Genomic DNA, 21,825 nt, shown 5'->3' with positions numbered 1-21,825 from the left:
TTAAGGTGAGTCTACAAAACACTTAAAGAAGTACTAAAAAAAGGACCCCGAAGTGGGCGCGAACCACGAAACTTACGATTATTATGCCCATATTCTTCCGACTAAGCCACGGAGGCGTTGAAGAAAACCTTGCTTGCAGGAGGATAAATCGTTGAGGTCTTTTTAATTTGGTCAATCAGAGAACCTCCTTGACCGTGTATATTCGACGATAACGTTTTTTATCAGAAAAAATGCATTTCTATGTAATTCTATAACAAAATGACACGCATCTAATTACCTTATACCATAGTTCTTCCAAATTCAGTTTCTAATGATCGGCGATAGTTGCCATTTAAATTCATACAATTACAAGCACTTATCTCAAGATTTTTCACTTCATGATGTACAGACAGAGATTGCTCTTGACCCCCGGAGCTCAGTTTAGGAACAATTGATCCGGAAAAAAATATACTGGTTAATAATAATAACCTTATGCACATGACTGACGATAGTTCGTATTGATCCCTTCGCGATTCTCGGCAACGAATCCAAGGATCGTGGACCAAAATGAAGTCCCCGCTGCTCCGTGGTGGTAACTTCAATACTCCGACTCTAGATATCTGTTTCAAGTCGACGAAACCCTGCCACCAATGGCAGATATGCGGTAATCCTTCGATACGTCGCTATATCGACAATTGACATTTACCGGCAAGTGGGCCAGTGGGCCACTAGGAGTTGGCGACGTTTACATTATGGGGTTATTATAACTATAGTTGATACTTGAAATGTATCTTCGTTCCCTTCAGTTCGTCATTGTTCATGAATTTGAATGTATTAATTGTGCATAACACTCACGTATGGATTTTTAAATACTTTTAGCTATGACCGAAAACAACTTCCCCATTAGCACCAAACAGTTTGTTGTAAGCTTAAATTTCAAGTCGGCCAAGCTGATATCCAGCTTGATTGAAAAACGTGCAAGCATGTCTCATGGTGGATTCCAGTAACGAAGTTACATGGGGGCAACCTTGCATTCAGTGTTCCATTCAAGCTTGAGGCAAGCGCTCTACAAGTCAAGTCAAGTCAAGTCAATATTCAAGGAAGGGAAGTTGATGCTATGACGTTCTATGAAGGATCTAAAGCATCGCATACAAGTACAACAAAAGGCAGGTTATATGAAAGCATGTGTTTCAAGTGCAAGCGTAGAAAGCCCAAATTTATGCACGCGTCCACCGGCCGAAAGTTTTCTTGCTATTAGGGTTGGCAAAGATCGGACATGTCATATTCAATCTCTCCATTTGTATCAATTATCATCTTCTTATATTTTTTTTATATTTCATTTGACAGTGTATTCTTTGGTGGCGCATGGTCCTCATTCCCTAGTTTCCGACTACGCAATTCAAGAGTTTTATTGAATTTGTGGTAATTGGCATAGTAATTAAAATAGGTAGCTGCATTGTTTGCATTGCGATACACAAATATTACGGGCACCCATATGGAATATGCATGTATATGAAAATCATCTTATTCAGCCACTTCGAAGTAATATGTCTGTGCCAATTATTTTATTTATTTGAATAATTTAGTGAACAGCTATTTCTACAAACACATTCCGATTCATACTTCCACAGACTTTCCATACAGCAAAGCAAGGCATACCATTAAAAACACGTAAATACTATGCTTATTACAGCAAATTTTGCGTTGCGTCGACACAAATGGCTAGGGAACTAAATGGACTGAATTATTAAGGAAATAAACCTTACACAGTTGCGGGCACACCGGTGAGGTTAATATATAAAGAAGTTCAGAAAGGTTAGGCATTTTGCGTGCATGTCAGACAACATATAGGGGCCTTACTAGTCATTATCGCTAGATTTATTGAATTAATAACTCTTTTATTTATTACATATGTCATGTCATATTTATGTACGCGTGTGTATGTGTGTGATGGGGGGGGGGGTAGGAATTATTGTCTCATTAAGAGTTATTGCACTTTCAGACGCTACGCCCTGTTGGCTTAATTTTATCCCCCTACAATATAAATTAGCTAATTCGCACACTGGGTGTAAGGAAGTCTTTTGTTTGCGTCATTTCTTCATAGCATAGAAGAACATTAGTGTACAGGTGTGTCAGTACTGGGGCACAGGTATGTTAGCACTGAGAGCAAGTAGACGCATTGCAGAGAAAAGGTTCAAATAGACGATAGATTTCTTGTTCTTTTTACCAAATTCTCACAACACATGTACAAAAGTAACAGTCAGAACTATGGTTTTCCTGTTCACGCCACACCATTGGCACTCCAAATCGAAAGACACGATTACCACCTTTCAACCAGAGTTCCAGATGCTCAACACAACATTTACACATTTTATGAGGTGACCAAGGCTTGTCTTGGTTCTCCAGTTTTATACTGAAATAAGTAAAGTACACTTTTATCACAAAACCCCGATACATTCCCCTTTTGCTTCTTCAATACATACTCAGCGTAGTTGTAACAGAAATTGTTTGGTGAATGAACACATCTTCTTCTTGCAATGACGCACTTTAACGTTACACAATACGAACTGACACCATTTACCAACACGGAATGATAGAAATGGATCACCGAAGCTGTTTCAGTTGCTACGAGTTAAAACTAAATTAAAGAAGTCACGTCAACAATTGTCATGATTGCTTATACTGATAACCATGAAGGAAAACTGATATGCTCAGAAAGCTGGCTCTACAGATTTTATTGGTTGGATATATTGGTTCCGCAAAGACTATTTTTCTCCTTTTTAGTTGGGACAGTCTACCACATGTTGGTCGTTTCTTATAGGACTTGCGGTGATGAGGTCGGAAAGTAAACTCACAATTTGTATCTCGTCACGTTTGCCTAAAAACATTATAATTATTACTATTATCCTAGACACCGAATAGGAATTTCAAAACGAAATAGACTTTCACGTTGGAGCCATGTCGACATCCCAAGTGATTACAAGGACATGAATAATACCTTGTTGGAAAGCTTATAGAAAACAAATACCAGACAGGTATTACTCATTCATTTACGTTCCGTACGCTTAGAATAATAAGAAGAACATTTTTCAAACTGTATTTTTTATATTTGGCACCACTACTGTTACAACTTTGTTCTACTTTTTCTAAGAGCATGGAGCGACGAGACATAAGCTGTACTTTGCTCCAATCTGCTTTCCATAAACTTACCAATGAGGTATCATACATGTCTCTGTGAGAATTATTGCCGTTGCCAACGGTGCCAAAGGGTTAGGGACATGGTGACCATAGTAAGTTGGAGGTTCCGAATATTTTCTTCTTTGCTATTGAACCTACGCCTTTTATTTTTTTTATATGATGGTCCCTATGTCAGATCAAATGTGAGAATTTTTTGCGTGCGTACTCCAATGATTAGTGTTGAAAGGTCCAAAAAGACCTAAGAGAGACAATTTTTGCCTCTTCTTCTAAGGATATGGAATAGATGGGCATGAATGATACCTCATCGGAATCTGTGTTCCACAAGATTTATTATAAGGTATCATTTATAACCCTGTGACAATTCAGTACGTCGACAGGGGTACCAACGTGAAAGTCTACGAGACATGATGGGCAAATTCTGACTCATTTTTGGACTCAATAGCCTAAAATCCATTAAAAAACGACCAAAATGTCTCTTGAATCATTTTGGTCGCATAACTGTGATTATCGTACAAAGACGATCGTCAAGCTGGGCACTGCGGTAGGAAGCTCCAACCACTCAGCCAGGTGGAGAAGCACTTAACGAGTGCCAAATATTGGTGCTAAAACGTGCTCCCAGAAAAACATCAAAACAACAACCAGAAATACCCAATTACTGTAAAAACAGTATTGCCAAGTTCAAGGCTAGCTTGAAGCTACTTTCGTCCACTCATCGGGGATCCACTAAACTAGTGCTAAATAATGGTGCTAAAAATCTGCTATCGGAAAAAGATTAAAATAAAAAAAAAAAAAACTACCCATTTACAATAGAAATAGTATTGCCAAGTTCTGGCCAACGTGAAGCTAGGTCCGCTCACTCATTGGGGGTCCACCAAACTAGTGCGAAATAATAGTGCTAAAAATGTGCTCCCAGAAAAACATCACAAAAGAAAAACCGTAGAAACTAGTTTCGAATTTGGTGGCCTGTGTAAAGCTAGCCTCTCCCATCCAATGGTGGGGAGTACCTAACTTGTACCAAATAATAGTGCTAAAAAAATGTGCTCTGTAAAAGGCATGAAAACAAAAAATGTGCTCAATTATTTACCTTAGAAAAAGATTGCCTTGCCAACAAACAGGGTTGCAACCTTTTTGAACGGAACGTAATTGAGCAAGTTTTGATTATTTTCTGGGAGCGTAATGTTAGAAATATTAATTGTCACTACTTTGCCCCCCCCCCCCCCCAGTTTGGTGGGCACAGCTATCTTCACGTTTTTTCTCAATTTGGCAAGCTTGTTTCTGCGGTTAATAATTAAACACATTGTTTTTTGTTTTGATGCTTTTCTGGGAGCACATTTATAGCACTATTAGTTGGCAAAAGTTCGGCGGCCACCTATTGGGTGGGCGAGGCTAGCATCACACTATTCCTTAACTTGGTAGCCCTGATTCTATGGTAAAGAATTGAGCATATTTTTTGTTTTGATGCCTTTCTGGGAGCACATTTTTAGCACTCATTGATCTAATTTCTCGCTAATTTGAAGAGCACATTCTTTCAAGTTTTGTAATTTGTGAAACACATTTTTTGGCACTAAGTTTAAATAATGTGCTCAGTTGAGATGGACAACCTTCTCGCACGTGTTTTTTCATTAACATAAGACTGATTTATATTAGTCCGAACCATCATGAATATGATTTTATACACGTTTCTGGCGAATAATTGAGAGTTACAACCCTTGCAAAGTGTAAACATAGTTTTCGAGCAACTTTTGTTATATTTTCACTCAGTATAACGGAAGTTGGAATGACAAATAATAATAGGTAATTGTCACGGTTACGGCTTGGGGAAGGTTATAAGTGCTAGGAAAAAGATACTACAGGTATACAGTACTCGTATGTCATACCTATCTCAAAAATATATTATACCTTGACATTCCTGTGGCTATGCAACTTGTGCTATTGATACTATTTTTACTGAAAGGCTACACAATAATTTTACAGGATCGACTAAATAATAACAGCTTATTACCTTCTTTTATGTTCATGAGCTATGATAGTTTCATTTTCTAAGACTACTTTAAGATTTACAAATTTTCCTTTCAAAATATTTGAAATATTGTTCAGAGAAATGTCATTTGACATCAATTTTGTATATTTTAGAATAGTGTGCATTCTGCTGCTCATCTCTTTTACTACAATGCAGACAATGACAAACATTTGTTACTTATTGGAATAAAGATTTGTTATAAGCAAAATATAATAGATATACTGCCTAAGCGAAAATAAACTGCTTGCCCTTAAAATTGCAGCATCCAGGAGTTATCGGATGAACACGAAATTTGCACATTTTGTACGGAATGATTGTAGAAGGAAATAATTATGTAGCCAAGGCCGTAGTGCGTTACTTACGCCTGCCACGCGATCTTGGAAGACGTACCTGGAGCAGCCCAGAAAGGCGCAGAGGAGTGGTGCATGTGCGTAATTGGAGTGTGTGAAAAGGTGTCACCAATGGCTCGTCGTCGAATACGGCAGCGCTTCCAGCAGGTTTCACAGTTCGGTCCTGGCCGAATTGTAGCATACCGTGATCGTCGTTTACCGTACTAAGAGATCGGTGCCAGAATAGGATGGGATGCAACTACTGTGGCACATGTGTTAAACTGGTGGGAACAGGAAGGCAAAAAAAAGCGTCGTAGTACTCAACGTCCAAGTCAGAAGACTGCCCGCGAGGACAGAGGCTTGGGGCGCATGGCACTAAGAGCAGTGTTTCTTAAAGAAACAATGTTCCGGGGAGCACACGTAGTTAAACTTGCAATTTTTGTTGTCACGAGAATACGGGACACCTTCAATCTTCCCGCCCCAATCCAAACTTTCAAGCAATCCAAACTTCCAATAAATTTTCCTTCCTTGCTAAGCGGTTAAAGTACATTCCTTTGGTGTTGGAGAACCGGGCTCGATTCCCAGCGGGAGCTAATGTGGTTCGGATTCCACGTTAATCAGTAGATTCACGTTTCATATAGCCTCACTGTTGAAAGGAAATCAAACAAACAAGAACTCCTATAAGTGCTTCGCATTTAAATTAGATTTTTTCATCTGAGTAGGCTTCCCAAATAATATGTTATTTAAGAATCTTTCAGACCAAAGAGAATGCTGTACCTACAACATCATACATTGACAAAGTCGTGCGTATTCCAGAAGGACTTAAAAATTAAGTGCTGTTGCTACAAATAATAATAATAAAAATGTAAGTAAGGTTATCCCACACAAAAATTTAGTCGTCAACATTGACAGCTACTTTGTGCTACTGTAACTAACACTTATTGAAAACTCATAAAATTCTTTGAGCCTTTCTACTAAATTCCAGGACTTTTAAGTGTACCCCACTTTATAGTAAGAAATATTGAATTAGAAGTGGTTAGAATTTTTTTTTTCTGATTTGTGGTTAGTGGTGTCGGATGATAAAAGGGACGGGACTAAAATACAGGACATGTGCTTATCCCGGCAACATTAACGGGTACGTGGGACACTAGAGTTCAAAATCTGGACTGTCCCGTATTTTACGGGACGTAACTCAGGCTTACATGTATTATTCTGGCGAGGCACTGCTGATATTATCCTATTTATTATTATATTATAGATGAATTATTTTGGTCTCCTCCAGCGGCATTTTAAGAGCTCCGGAGGGCAGTGCCCCCAAAAACATGTCTGGAACGAACACTGCGTAGGGGCGATTTTACGATATCCAGTGTCCCCACGGACCGTGCATTGTCGTTTGGCTGAAAACGGATTTTTTTCCTGCGGTCTTTGCTGAAGATCCCCCAACGTAGGTACTAGAGCAAAACATGGTGCGAACACGATCGTGCATGGATTGAATAATGGAATGCCGTACTTTTCTCCGATGAATTCGGCTTCTGCAGCATCCCAATGGACATATACGTATCTGATGACAACTTATCACTTGGTTTAATGAACCTGCATTGTGGTAAACAGGGTCGTCACTGGGCATAACGGTTTGCTGTGCCGTCGGCTTAGGTATTTGTTCGCGTCTCCTATAAATTCCAGGGACACTGAACAGCCAACCCATTCGTCCATGTACTGTATAACGTCATTTTTCCAGCAGAAGAACGCGCGATCCTCTATCGGAAGCAATGTCTTCGCATTCCTGTAAGTTAACTACGTGTCCCTGCTTCCGGGGCCCGCATGCCCCCAAATCTCTCGCCGGTTGATCATGTGTGCTCCATGGTGCTCTCTCAACACAGGTTTCCTCCATCGAATATAGAGGAACATGTGAGCCAAGTGGAAGTCACGTCCGTCGATAAACATCGAGCAGGCGTCGCCGGACTCATTCTCCCCATGCCTCTTCGTATTGCAGCAGTTATGGCTCTACTTACTCCGTTGAAGCCCTACGCATTACTAACTCCCAGAGTTTCTGCAACCTTGCCACGCATGCCATGTGTCACATCACCGACCAGTAAATATAATAATTTTCTTCTGTTACTTGTACCTCTCTGTTTGCAAAGTTTCACATTTCTAAATCATCTCCTTCTGGCTGTGCAATTTTAATGGCGAGCAGTGTAGCTAGATTAAGTGTATTTGAATTGTTCTCTGCAACAAACCTCTTTTGTGAAAAAACACTATTCATCTCCATCGAGTCACCATTTGACGATGTGGATAACAGGGTGTGCCTGTGTGTGGTTACTGAAGCAAACACTGGTAGATGCGACGCAACGTCACCTTAACTGTTTTCAAGGGTCGGTTCAAGTGAAAGCAGTGGTACGGAGACATACTTGATCATTTTGTTTCGAAATGCAAAAAATCGAAGCAGTCGAATAGAATGACAGAAGTGATGGGAATGAAAGAGAAAGATAAATCGTGAACTCAGGCAAGGAAATATCCGAACTGGCCACCTGAAGCTCTAATCAGGTTAAAAAATAGGGTATCGGTAGCTGGTCCATCCCAATGAGTTCAATTGCAATCGCGAGCTTCTCATATACGGTTGGAATACTTGCCTCTTGAGGTTCAAGGAAACAACCGTCGAATTGATTATAAGCCTAAACGGAGGCTAATAGTTGACGACCTTGTAATTTCTTTGGCTTCTTGATTTCTTTGATACTCTCCTCTTCGGAGGCAGAGATACCGGAAATTGGTTGACGACCTTGGCATCTCTACCGGCTAACGAACATGTTTGTACTTCCTCTTCCATTGCTTGTTTTCCGAAGCTTCCATTCCTCGGAGACATCCCATACACAGGTTTAACATCAATTCACCAGAACTACAACCAGACACGAGTCATACTTTACCCAATCATCCTCTCACTGCCCTATCACTGTAACAGATATCTGCTTCGTCACAGCACGTAAACGTAACACTGCTCCTGATCTGGATTCACTCACATACTGCGATGTCAAAGAAGCACTTGTCGTCTTACTACACCTTCCAGCAGCTATTTTTACTTTCATTCTCCGCACAGGTTATCTTCCCGACCAGTGGAAGACATCCAATACACCCATATTTGCTAAACCTCACAAAACTCTCAAAACCGTGTCATCCTACCGGGATATTCAATTAACTCCAACCTTCAGCAAAATTCTGGAACGCATACTAGTCAATCGTCTTCACACTCATTTAAAGGCGAAAAATTTACTTCCTTTGTATCGAGCCGGTTTTCGACCAGGCTATAGTATTAACGATCAGTTACTACGCCCAACCAACATAATCACTAATCATTATAATTCTTCAAAGCCTTCCTGTTTAGTTTATTCGATCTTGAAAAGGCATTTGATAATATATGGCACGTGGGCCTTCTTTACAAATTTCTCTCTTTCCGCCTTCCTATCACAAACCTCCGTTTCATCTATAACTTTCTTACCTACCGTCTGCCTTATGTCTATATCAATTCCAGTATATCTTATCCTATATTTCTTCATAGTGGCATCCCCCAACGCTCAGCCTTATCAGCTCAGCTTTATATTTGTCACTGACATGCCGTCATTACCTGCAAACGTTTACACTTTCCAGTATGCGGATGACACGGCTTTTTGGCATTAGCTACGACCATCTCCCAAACAAACACTGCGATAAATGAAGCCATTCGTCGGTTTAGTAAACGGTGTCGGGTGTGGCGCTTAAGAGTTAACGCTACGAAAACCCAGTCAATAGTCTTTACCCCACCAAATGCCGATCAAAGGTTCATCGAAACCCAGCTCGTCTTGCCCTTACAGTAAACGATGCTAACATACACCACTCGAAAAGAGCGACCTACCTGGGTATCACATTTGATCACCATCTTCCATGGCATCCACATCTCACTATGGTCTTAAGCAAAGTCAAAAACAGACTGAATTTGCTCAAAAGTCTCACTTATACAACATGAGTTCTCCGTTTCTCTACACTCATCAACACATATAAGGTCTTCCTCCGTCCCGTTCTTACGTATGGCTTTACCGCATGTATATCTGCAAGCTTTATATATATAGCAGATATAGCCTTATATATCAACGTGCAGTATACGAATTATATGCCAATAAAACTTTAAAACTGAAAGAGTTGAGTTGATTTTGGGTTTAACGTCCCTTTCAACAGCGAGGCTATATAAAACGGAACCTACTGATTAACGTACTATCCCAACCACATGAGCTCCCGCCGGGAATAGAACCCGGAATTCTCTCGCCAAAGGCGCGTACACGCGTACTATACATATGCAAATCATAAAACAAAAGTGAGACAATTGAAACCGTATACAGACCGTATAAACTATATTACATAATAAAAATGTGGACAAATTTAAGCAGTGTATAGCTTATCTATAAACCTACATACTAGGTACCTAAACACATTCAAAGTATAATAATATAAATAGTTATAAATATAAATAGTTACTTATCACAAGACTTTCTAAAATTTTGTTGTAGAGGCAGTACTATTTGCAGTTGTTACTCCTTCAGCTGCTGCCCCTCCCAGGTTTACTGCTGCTCCTGCTGCCCACATTTGAATACTTTTCTAGTTAGTTATTGCTGCCTTAAGAAGTCAATCTTGACCAGTAACAAAATGAGCTCATACTTTCTGTTGCCAAGCACATTGTTACCACCCTCCCAAGGCTGTGAAATTTCCTCTTATTTTTAAGACTTTGAATAAGAAAGGTAAATAATAATAATAATAATTATTATTATTATTATTATTATTATAATTATAATTATAATAATAGGTCCCAAATTCTTCAATAAATATGAATTCGGAACATGATAAAATACCTACGGATCATTTTCATCAAAATCTGGAGGGATGGCCAACCTAATGTTATGTATTCCATTCCTAAATTTATCTTTTAGGTAACGTAACCAGTTTCTTCTCATACGAAGTCCTACACCAGTTACCGAGAATCCACTCCGCTTACGGCTTCGAACGAAACACAACCCACCGAGGTGTCTCAATAGTAGAGCGCTAATGTCTAAAGCTTTGCTTCGATTCCAGCTTGCAGCAAGTGGACATTGTGGTGTGCAAATACTGGTTCTTCTCGGGGATCTCCCTTTCCCTCCCACTTTAATAATTACATTATTTCTATCTCATGATCAGCACCGAAACTTAGCCTCAGACAATCGTGGCGTGTTAAACTAAAGGAAAAAAGCGCATGGTATTGAGTAGATGTAATAATTTTCAAAGAATTTTAGTCAAATTATAGATTGATACCTTTTGGTGTGATTGTATTTATTTCTTGCCTGTTGATAATCTTAAAATAAACTGTTTTTCATATGCGACGAGTATCCGAAAAGAAAGCACTTACGTACTGTATTGTTCCATCAACCAGCGAATGCCCGAATCGGATTGCAACTGTTGCGAAGGAATTTATAATTACACGATTCACATTTTTGTCATAGTCTTTTGTAAATCCAGTTTCTTAGAGCAACATTTTTTCCAGCCATATATTCATATCCTAAAAATCCTAACCAAAGGTAATATTAAATAATCGCTGAAGAATTATTAAAAAACACAACTAGAAACATCATGTTACATACATCATCTCAGACACCTCGACTAGTATCTCACCAAATATCATAATTAACTAATAATGCACAACAGAATTGGAGTTAAGTGTTACTAAATTCCTCCCGCACGTTGTTAATACACTTTAATTTATGTAAACTCCTTACCTTAATGATGTTTCTTACGTCAAATGTCAACGTAGTAATTAATAATTATAATATTTGGAAAGCATGGTAATTTATAATTAAATGCAAGTAACAATATATCAATTCAAAGTAAGCTTTGATGACCTCGTCCTCTACTGTTGTTTCTTTGTTTGATTTAATGACTAAATTCTAAATACTGTACTTTGTTGTGATCTTAACACTACCGGCTACTCTAATTGATTTAGATGAAACTATAGTAGATGGATTAGTGAAGAAAATTGTTCAGATTGTTGAACTACCGGCTTAGAAATGACAAGTTTATGTTAAAAGAAATGAATGCACATGAATGAGGAATATGTATTCTATTAGTAGGTCGTAAGAACTTCCCAACGTTTTTTTTTTTTGGGGGGGGGGGGGTTTATATATTTTAGTAACTTTAAGTTAGCTATTATTAGAACATAAGATCTGGTAAAACTAAAAAGAAAGAAGAGAGTGTGTGTGTTTGATGCGGGGAGCAAGGCCATGAAAGCGGACTTGTGGTGGCACTGAACCAATTTTTGTGTAAAAATTGAAGCTAATGTGTAACATCATTTACATAGAGTCCACATTTTTTATATAATGATTTCTGTTATTATAACCAAACCAAAACAATATCTATGTTAATAAATAGCAATTCCCTGATTTTCCTTATAGTATAAGTAATAAAAAAAATGACAGTTGTGATAACTAATATCTTAATATATGAAAGGAATGAATTTAAATTTCTGATGGGTAAATGAATTGTTATACCAATGATAATAAGCATGAGATGAATTTATTTGTGTATAGATGGCGCTATGCATAAAACTTAAATATTGAAAATAATTTTAGTTAGTTTTCTGTAATAAATTAGGAAACAATTGCGTTAAGTAGAATTTTGAATAATATCCGGTTGGCGATTATGATAGGGAAAATTGTTATTAATTTATCGTTATTACTTATAATCTCGTTAAAAGTGAATTGGATCCAGGTTTGAACTATTATAATCATAGGATATAAATATCTAAACACTAGAAAGCGTGTATACATATTGTAAAATTCTCTCAGTTTATGTAAGGTAGAACACTTATCGTAATCAGGAGATTGGACTTTCCCATCACCTTTTATTATAAAAGATTTTCTTAAATACAGAAATATATTACAATAAGTAGTTCCTCTAATAACTTTAGGTAAGAAAGTGGAAGGAATCCAATGACCAGGCGTCGTAGGGCTTTTGTAGGTGAGGTTCCTCAGTTTGACCGGGCATCATAAGAGGGGATAAGTTTTGTGTGATTAGGTGTCCCTCGGTAACCGGGCATCGTGAGAATAAAAGGGAACCCACTGACCAAGCGTTGTAGGGCTTTTAGAAAAGGTATCTCTCAATTGACCAAACGTCGTCAAAGAGTTGGCTGTTCCCAATGGCCAGGAGCCTTAGGGCTTTCGGTGGTTTGATCAACCTGTAGAGATTGATCCTTCTTGAGGCGTGCTGCTGACTTTTATCCTAAAATGTCGGCTACCTTCGATGATTCCCGTGTTGCCGACTGCTGGGGATTGTGGGCGACTTCTCTTCGGTACTGTCGTCTGCATTGTATTTGATAACTGCCAACACGTGTAGTACAGAATGATGTTGAGACACGCGGAACCTCACAATATTTAACATCTGATATAAAGATACCGAACAAAAGGATTCTTTATTATGTACACCATTATTTTAATTAAAGTACATACTTTTCTGGAAAAGATATTTGACATGTATAAAAGCTCTAGAAAATTAAAAATTACTTCTGGTAAATGTGTTTTTAAGTTCCATTCGGAAATGATTATGGAATCTACAATTTTCTAAATATGGGATCAACGGCAAATAAATTTGCCTTGCTGAGTGTTCTTGGTAACTAAAAGCTTAAAGAAAATTTTCACAGTTAAACATCTAATCCAGGAGCGGTTCTTGAAGGTAAAAACTGGGAGGATGGGGTAGCCAAAACCCAGACTATGATAGGTATACCATGAGTTTACTGTGGGCCCTAGGCCCCCCACGGTAACGGTCAAAACAGCCATTGGTCAAATCACGATTCACGTTTACTAAGAAGACCAGCTATACTTTTCACCTTAAGTGTTGACCGTACGTGTTGAGTGAAAAAAAAATCATTTTTATTTGTGGGTTGGGTAAAACATGCTCGCGACAAAATATGGCCCGCGGGTTGGGCTTTAGCCATCACGCTTTAGCTTATTGATTTATTTGGGGCCCTTTCTTTGAAATAGACTGAATTTTTATCAGCATAATTTTAATGTACTGATTTATTCTTCAAATATCCCTTGCTTCATGAACACTAAATTGCGTTATATATATTTTAAATAATTATCAAACTTAAGAAATCAAAAAATATGCATATAATGCAAATTGATATTGAAAAAAGAAAAGAAAACAATAGTGACTGGGACAGAAAACTAGTTCATAGACGTTAAGAAACTCGTAATATCTCAGTTTCATTCTCATTGATATCAATGAGCATCACACTCATCCAACCTCATATTAACAGGTTTTAGTTTAATTAACACACAAGAGTTTTTGTATTCCTCAACCTCGTTGGATTTGAAGTTCAAACATAGTGTGTCGCATGAAGAATACAACTTTTGCAATGTCCACCATTTCTGTTTTAATAAATTGGCAGTAGTGTACATTACATGAATTTCATCTATTTTCGTTGTGTGGTTAGTATTCACGTAGCGTCAAAAAGCGCAAAGTCGTCATCTGTTTTGTGTACGGGTAGGAATGCAGTGCTTCTCGATGGAAAATGTAATGTTGTCATAGTGAAATTTTACTACGAATGTGACTAATATTGTGCAGAGACTTTTCACAAACTCTGAAGAATGTTTGTCCAACGTAATGCACGTACTAAGTCGAATGTGATTGTTAATACTGATTGCTAAATTTGAGGAAACTGGTTTGGTTGTGGACATTAAACACTCGCGGAGTCCTCGTGTTATTCGTTCTGCAAAAAACATCGCCATCGGAAGTGATAATGTTCTTGTAAGTCCGGTCCACAAAACAAATAACGGCCATGTGCCTTTTGGTGCTTCGTAACTGCTAACCATGAAAACAACAGATGAAAATCGTGTACCATTCAGTGCTGCCAACTCACTAGAACAGAAATGGCGGAAATTTAAAACCTTGCGTTTTTTATGGGACACTTTATTACAGTTGAGATCAGTAGACCGAATAGACCTCCACCTGGAGCATTAGCGCTGTCCAAAATTCGGCAAGTTGCTACTGAACGAAATTGTTATCATGAATACCAATTTATAAATGCATTGTTATTACCATACAGACTTTCTTTCCAAACTAAAATCATGTTCATACTACTGTAAAACAAAGATTATTTTAGAAATCTAATGAAGGAAAAACAAGACTAAAAGGATGTTTGTACCGAGCGAGCGTTAGGGAGTGAAGGCGGGTTAGAACTCCACAGTGCACGTTCTCAATACCGGAAGCATGATCGAATAATCCCTGTGTCTTGCACTTGGTATTTATGTCAAAGTTTGTGGGCTGCCTTGTTTTCAGCGAAAAATTTCGGTAAATTGCGAAACTTTTCAAAAAAGTTAGATTAACTAAGACAAGGTTAGGTTCAGTTATATTAGATTAGGTTAGGATGGGTTTTACTATCCATTGTCGACCGTCTCACCAACTCCGAAACTTCACCCTTGCACTGGTGTAAGGGCTGTGAGAGTTCCATAGAAGGTAGATGGGAGAGCAACAAAGGATGGGTTTCGGGTAGAATAACATAATATTCTTTAAAAAATACTTATCAAGACTGAACAACAATTGAAAATGTATTATTACAATAAATTTAGTGGGTACTCCAGTGGGGTTTGGGGGCACCATGGGGCACCTAAGTTCTGTATTTTCAAATATTTTGAAACTTATATCTCTAAAATTTTCTAAAGAATGTAAAAAATACCAGTTAATCGAAAACCGCAACTCGCGACACCTAATGATTACCGAGATATGGGGAATTAAAGAGTAACACCATAGATGTGTGGAGTTTGCGTACTAGATGATACAATTTCGAAGAACTAATTAACTGAACAATCTCAGAAGCAGTTTCTGTCCAGAAGAAACACATACACCTATGGGCTTTGGGAGTACCATGAGGTACTCAATACTTCCATTTCTAAATATTACCAAAACATGTCTTAACAAAGTTATGAAGAACTTTACAAGTGTGTGTTTATCGAAAACTCCAAGCCACTACACCTATCGGTTACCGAAGTATGGGGAAATAAATACCTTCACCATAGATATGTGAGGTTTGCGTCTAGACAGTATAATTTTGAAAACTTAATTACGAAGTCTAAGAACTCTAAGGACACCTATAATCGACAACAACTGTACACACCTATTGGGATTAGGGGTACCATGGGGTTTATAAAATCCTCCATTTCTACTTAAGTTTTCAATTTCTTTCGGGCAGCTCAAAGAGTACACTCAACTGTGTTGAATACTGAAAGCTGCTATTCATTGAATCATTTTTATATGGGGCATTACAAAATAAATGCATTAATAACATAGTAAATTTCAACAATTAGAAACATTATTTTCGTTCTTACGTATAAATATTTGAATAGAGTTAGCCTTATAGCCTTAATGGAGCCTAAGCTGCAATACACAATAAATTGTAGGATCGAGCTCTTCCAGTACGCCGGATAGCCCATGTGCTCGATCACTAACACTAGCACTCTTACAAGGGAACATTCCCAGTTGGTGAATTCAATTGCTGAAAAGGATTGCTGGCACTGGAGTCAGAAGAAAATAAACAGAGAAAAGGAGGGTTGTTTAGTGGCAAATCGTATACAGGGTGGGAGATGCATGAGGACAACGTGCGAAGATAAAACATATGAAATGTCTAGATATGCCACGTTAATTTTGAAACGAGTAGAGGGATTGAGGTCAAATGTTGAATATAAGCAATGTTTATAGATCTCCACTGAATAGACGTAATGTGAATCATGGGGGACATCTGAAAAGTCGACATTTTAGAATTAACGTAAGAAGAATATGCGGTAAAGGGAACATTTGGCATATGGCTCTTGACGCACATGGTCTATTGAAATCCATAGTGGCCAATACAGTTTGAGACATCTGCAACAAGAAGTATTCCACACTGTGTCAGTGTAGTCATACTGCCGTAAAGGTTACATGAATGAGGAATAACCACAAACGTGAATGAGGCCACTTTTCAGCCAACAAGCGTTCCGATCCATCCAATATTCTTTCATATGCTAGTAAAAGTGCAAAAATGACCAAGGACAACCTGAAAGAATTCATAACTGGCGTTTTCTTGCCTCTATAGACCAGATAAAACTGCTGCTCCTCCTTCATTCATAGAGAACCAACAAAAATGAAGAATTGGTGCAGAAACCGGACAGTGTTCAACTTACCCTACTCCTTATCCCTGATGGTTGTACGGCACTCATACAACCGTTAGGTACGAATTTCGTAAAATATATAACAGGCATAGTTTTTCTGTCATCAGAATTCAGTCTTTCTACTTTAGAGCATCAAGGTTCCAAGGTATAATTAGATATGCTTTCTAAAAAACTGGATATTTTCAAACATCACAAGGCGCATTCATGACACTTGTCGACTACGGCTTCAATTTCAATAACGGAGACAGCTTTGATGAACCAGATTGTATATTTTTTATCATTTTCTGATGTGCACACTGTTGTCTCCAGTTTTGTATCACCTACACAATCATTCTTAAGATTCATAACAGTTGCAATTAAACAAAGGTCTCAAAATATGTTGGCTACTATTGATTTCAATAGATGGTGTGCATCAAGAGCTATATGTCACATGATTCCTTTCCCGTATATTCTTCTTGCGCTAATTCCAACATGGCAACTTTTTAGGTGACCCATATGATTCAAATTACGTCTATTCAGTGGAACTCTAGATGCATTCCGCATCCCCAACATTTGGCCTCAATTCTTCAACTCGTTTCAAAATTAACTTGGCATTTGTAGACATTTTGCATGTTCTATTTTCACACTTTGCCCTCATTTATCTCCCATCCTTTATACGGTCTGACACTATACACCTTCTTTTTCTGTTTCCTTCAATGCTAAATCCATTGCTGGCAATCAATTTCAGCAATTGAATTCACCAAATCGGAATGTTCTCTTGTTATTGTATTTATAAGCGTAACTTATTTTCATTTGACATATAATAAGATAAGTGATGCTGTGCTTAGAAACGTTTAAACATCTTATATGATGACTGACTAAAATGAATTATGTGGATTTTTATCACGGTGTCAGTATACAAACATTAGGCACAACGATAACTTTTGCGGCAAAGGACACAAACTAATTTTACAGTGGATAATTTGTTTGTATTCTTCGTGTAACAGACAACGAGATTTAAACATACTTTGTATTAAATCAAATTGATTATGTACAGGTACAGGTAAATGGCGAACCCCTTATGAAGCCCAATGGCTGACCGGAAGTAAAGCTCCACCTTTACTAGTCATCGCCACATATATAGAGCATTAAGTAATCCTCATTTCGTTGAGGACGTCTTCTGGTACCAATTTCATAGCAGTTGAATGAACCTATATCCTTCCTTAGAACGAGAATACAATTTGGTATCGAATCTGCGCTACCAACTTGACAAGGATCTTACCAACTACGACCTGGAATCTGATATTAATCAGGATGTTATTGAACTATACAAAGAAACAGTAAAAGGTGATTTAGCACATGAAAAATAAGAAAAGAAGTTGATATGAACAGGTAAGGAAAAGAGCATAGTTTTAGAGCTAGGATTGTTAGAAAAGCATGGAAAACCAAGATTTCAACACGCGTTCTTTCTACCATGATAAAAAGTGAAGTTGCGGTCCCTATCAGCGTAAAAGAAATCACTCATAAGTTATACAAACTGCTTATTTAAGCATTCCCTAGAAGGCATAATTCCCAGATATGAGCTGAAAAAAATTCTCAGTTACGATCTTACTTGAGGTGATCCAATGCGAGCAAAAGGTAAGCTTTTATATCAGTGAATACGAAGTTAGTCTGCGGTAAGTCAGTACCGACTTCACACCGACACATTCGCGTTCACTCCTGTCAAGGCTTCCTATTGTCTACTTTGTACTACCTTTAAGTGAGAGCATTCCTGATAATTTAGGTGGGAAAATATTTGGAAATAATGCTCTGTAGTCAAACCCTTGTGAAAAGTTGAAAATTATAGACATTGAAAAATGAAATTTTGTTTGACCTAGGAGTGACTTTTCCCTCCAAAGTTCTTCGTGTCCGAAACAAGGCCTGTCCAAACATTGAAACTCTGTACTCTTCCCCGTAGGAGGACGGAGCAGGGTGACTCAGTGGTAAGGCGCTTACGTATAGTTCTCGGTGTTCCTGGTTCAAACTCTGGCAAATTAAGTTTATGATGGACAACCATTCACTTTCCTTAATCACCTGTATCCCTTAGCCTAAAGGGCATAATTGAGGGACGCTAAGCCGAAATATATTATTTAATTTAATTTCAAACCTCAAGTGTAAAAAATTACTGCTACTCCTTCCGGTTTCAATGTACATTTCCTAAAGTAAAAATGGATGAGATAGCGAGCAACTCGAAGAATACCTTCCATCGCCAACTTTATGCCTCTGTGCAACCCAAAGTTCTAGAAATCTATTACTATGTCCATTCCGTATTGAATTATCGTATTGATAAACTCTGTCGACCTGCAGAAAGGCATCATATTACAGTTGTTATTCACACAATAGAAAAATAATCACGAGCAGAAGTAAAGATTCGAGAGAGCCAGAAATGAATATCACAGTAGTGTGTAATTCCTAGCTTATATGTATATAGATCATATTATGGCTGTTCTTTTCGTCACTAGAGATATTTCACAACGCAATTGTCCCATCAGTGCTTTGCAAATGCTACAAAACAGTGCTTAAGCAATTTATGTACAGTCCTACCACCTAGTATGTGTAATTGTAGATTTAATATACTTTCTTCATGTATTCCTCCTATCCAAATTTGTGAATCATAATAATGTATCCTTATTCAAACTCTTTTAAAGCTGGCACTTATTGTAAATTTTAATCATAATTGTGATTATTACCTGACCAGGATAGCAGTGCGGTTTTGGGAAGATGGCGCTGCTGTTGTGTTTACATCAGTATCAGGACAAGTGCGGTGGGACAGGAAAGCGGAGAGTTTCACTCTGCAGTGTATCCAAGGGATTTTAAAGGTTGCAATTTGGATGTTATGCATAGGCATCTCTTTCCGCTTAATAAAGAACGCCGTAAGTTATGTGGTTGTAGTGAACCATTCCTGCAGTAATGCAAATGTATTGTAAATAGTGATATATGAATGGAAATTACCAATTTAAGAACATAGTACAATTGACAATTCATTGAGCTTTTACCGTGTATTAAGCAGATTGTATAAAAATTGATTACGTTTTATTCGATGTCATTATAAAACAGGAGCAGCCTGTAAAACGCTGCTCGCTAGTTTGTTCGCAAGTTAATATGAAGGGTGTATTTTTGTTGTAGTTGTTTTCTTGCTTGTTACTTAAGATGTTCTGCAAATAACTTTAATAACTTTCGAAACTGTTTGTCTTAACTTGAGCCAGGGGCGGATCCAGGCTCAATGTTTGGGGAGCGGTCGTTCGAAGTCAAATCAAGGTAAGAGTGTATTGCAAAAAAAAAAATAAAATAAAATAAAATAAAATAAAATAAAAAAAAATAAAATAGAAAAATGAAACAACTTTAGAAAAGGAGATGTAGCTATAGTCTGCAATTTCTAGATGAGAAATGGCCACCTGCGATTTCGAAGGTGGACATTTTTTTTTTTTTTTTTTTTTTTTGCAAGAACGCCAATGTAAGTAATTTCTTGCAATGTATTCCTTTATTAGACTTCAGCAACGTAAAATAAAAAGAAAGTAAGGCCTACCTATTTTAGGTTTCATTTTACATTTATAATACAAACGGAAAAATTCTTTGGTTTTATTTTTTAATTAAAAAATATCCTATTCTGGGGGGCAATCGCCCCGGCCCCTGGATCTGCCCCTGACTTGAGCATATACATGAAGTGGTTTATTACGAACAGGACAAAAAGAACTGTGATAGATTGATTACGAGTAATCCGGTTAGAAACACTGCTGCTTGTATTTTAGTTCCAAAAACGGTCGCCCGCACTCGTCCGCTGGTCAGTTAATACCATAAATTTCAAGTCGGTACGTAGGGTTACCAACCGTCCAGTATTTTACCGAACAGTTCATTTTTTTTTATTTCCTTGTCCGGTGTCCAGTATGACCTCGAAACTGGACGTTAAATGTCCGGTAATTTTTCTTCTTACTAGTTCTATTGTCTGTTCTATTCAGATTATTTTGGAGTGACGAAAGGAATCACTTGTCGATGAACATGATTAAAGCAGACGTTATAATTCGCTTAATATCGACCTGTTGTGGGAGAAATTTGCTCAAAAGTTGAAGGCGTGAAAATTTACTGAGCTTATCAAACTACTGGAGTTAAACAAAAGTGCATTTTTCAAAAGAGCAGCTATCACTGTTTAATCCTTAGCTATATCTTCCAAATACAAATTCATTCAGATCCAGTGATAGTATATATGAATTAAGAGACATTGCCACCCGGAGCGAAGCTGATAAGACTTATTTTTCACGTGAATTTGGTTAATGCCATAATTACATTGCCAAATATACATATTTGCTTTTCTGATTTACACACAATGTATTATTCATGGATGAATACAAAAATTATATGTGCCAACTTATCCAAAACTGTTAAAAGTAAGTTTAATAAACCCTTCAAAAGTAACTAAAGTTATTAAATTCGAACTCCCGATCGTTCAATTTTATGTGAAGTAACCACTTTCAAATTGTTCACATTTTTACCGAGCGATGCTATTACGATCTTAAAAGTATACGTACTGCACGAGGATGTCCGTATTTCCAATTTCAAAATTTGGGAACCCTATCATTACGTCTAACGGTTTTCAAACCCATTGGAGGCATGGAGTTTCCAAACTAGAGGACACAATGTAAGAACACCAATTCCTGATATCGAACAAGAACTTTAAAAGCTGTTTCATTATATAACAAATACATGTACGGACCGTTTGGATGTCAATTATTGTAACTCCGAAATGAAAAATTTTCAGGAGATAAATTTCAATGTTCAATTTCTCATGAAAAGTGGTTACAACTAGAAGAATAATTATGATGTTACTTTTTCGAAAGCTGATAGTGAATAACAGTGTCTTCTTGATATTTAGATGATATTTTGAAGTTCAAAATTCACACCTGAAAAATTTCAATTTTGGAGTTAAACTACTTGACATCCAAGCTGTTCATACATGCCCTTGGAGATATAATGTACCATAGGGTTCATTTTGCTTCCACTTGCAAATACATGATCTATTAGAGCACTTTTTTTTATCTGATTCCGAAGAATGTAAAAAATATGTGTTCACCTAAAACTACAAAGCGCTATACTGGTA

Source organism: Thermobia domestica, chromosome 2 (genome assembly GCF_964235325.1).
Source record: "Thermobia domestica chromosome 2, izTheDome1.hap1.1, whole genome shotgun sequence".
In the NCBI taxonomy this organism is placed as follows: Eukaryota; Metazoa; Arthropoda; class Insecta; order Zygentoma; family Lepismatidae; genus Thermobia; species Thermobia domestica.
Note: the sequence above shows the minus strand (reverse complement) of the source record.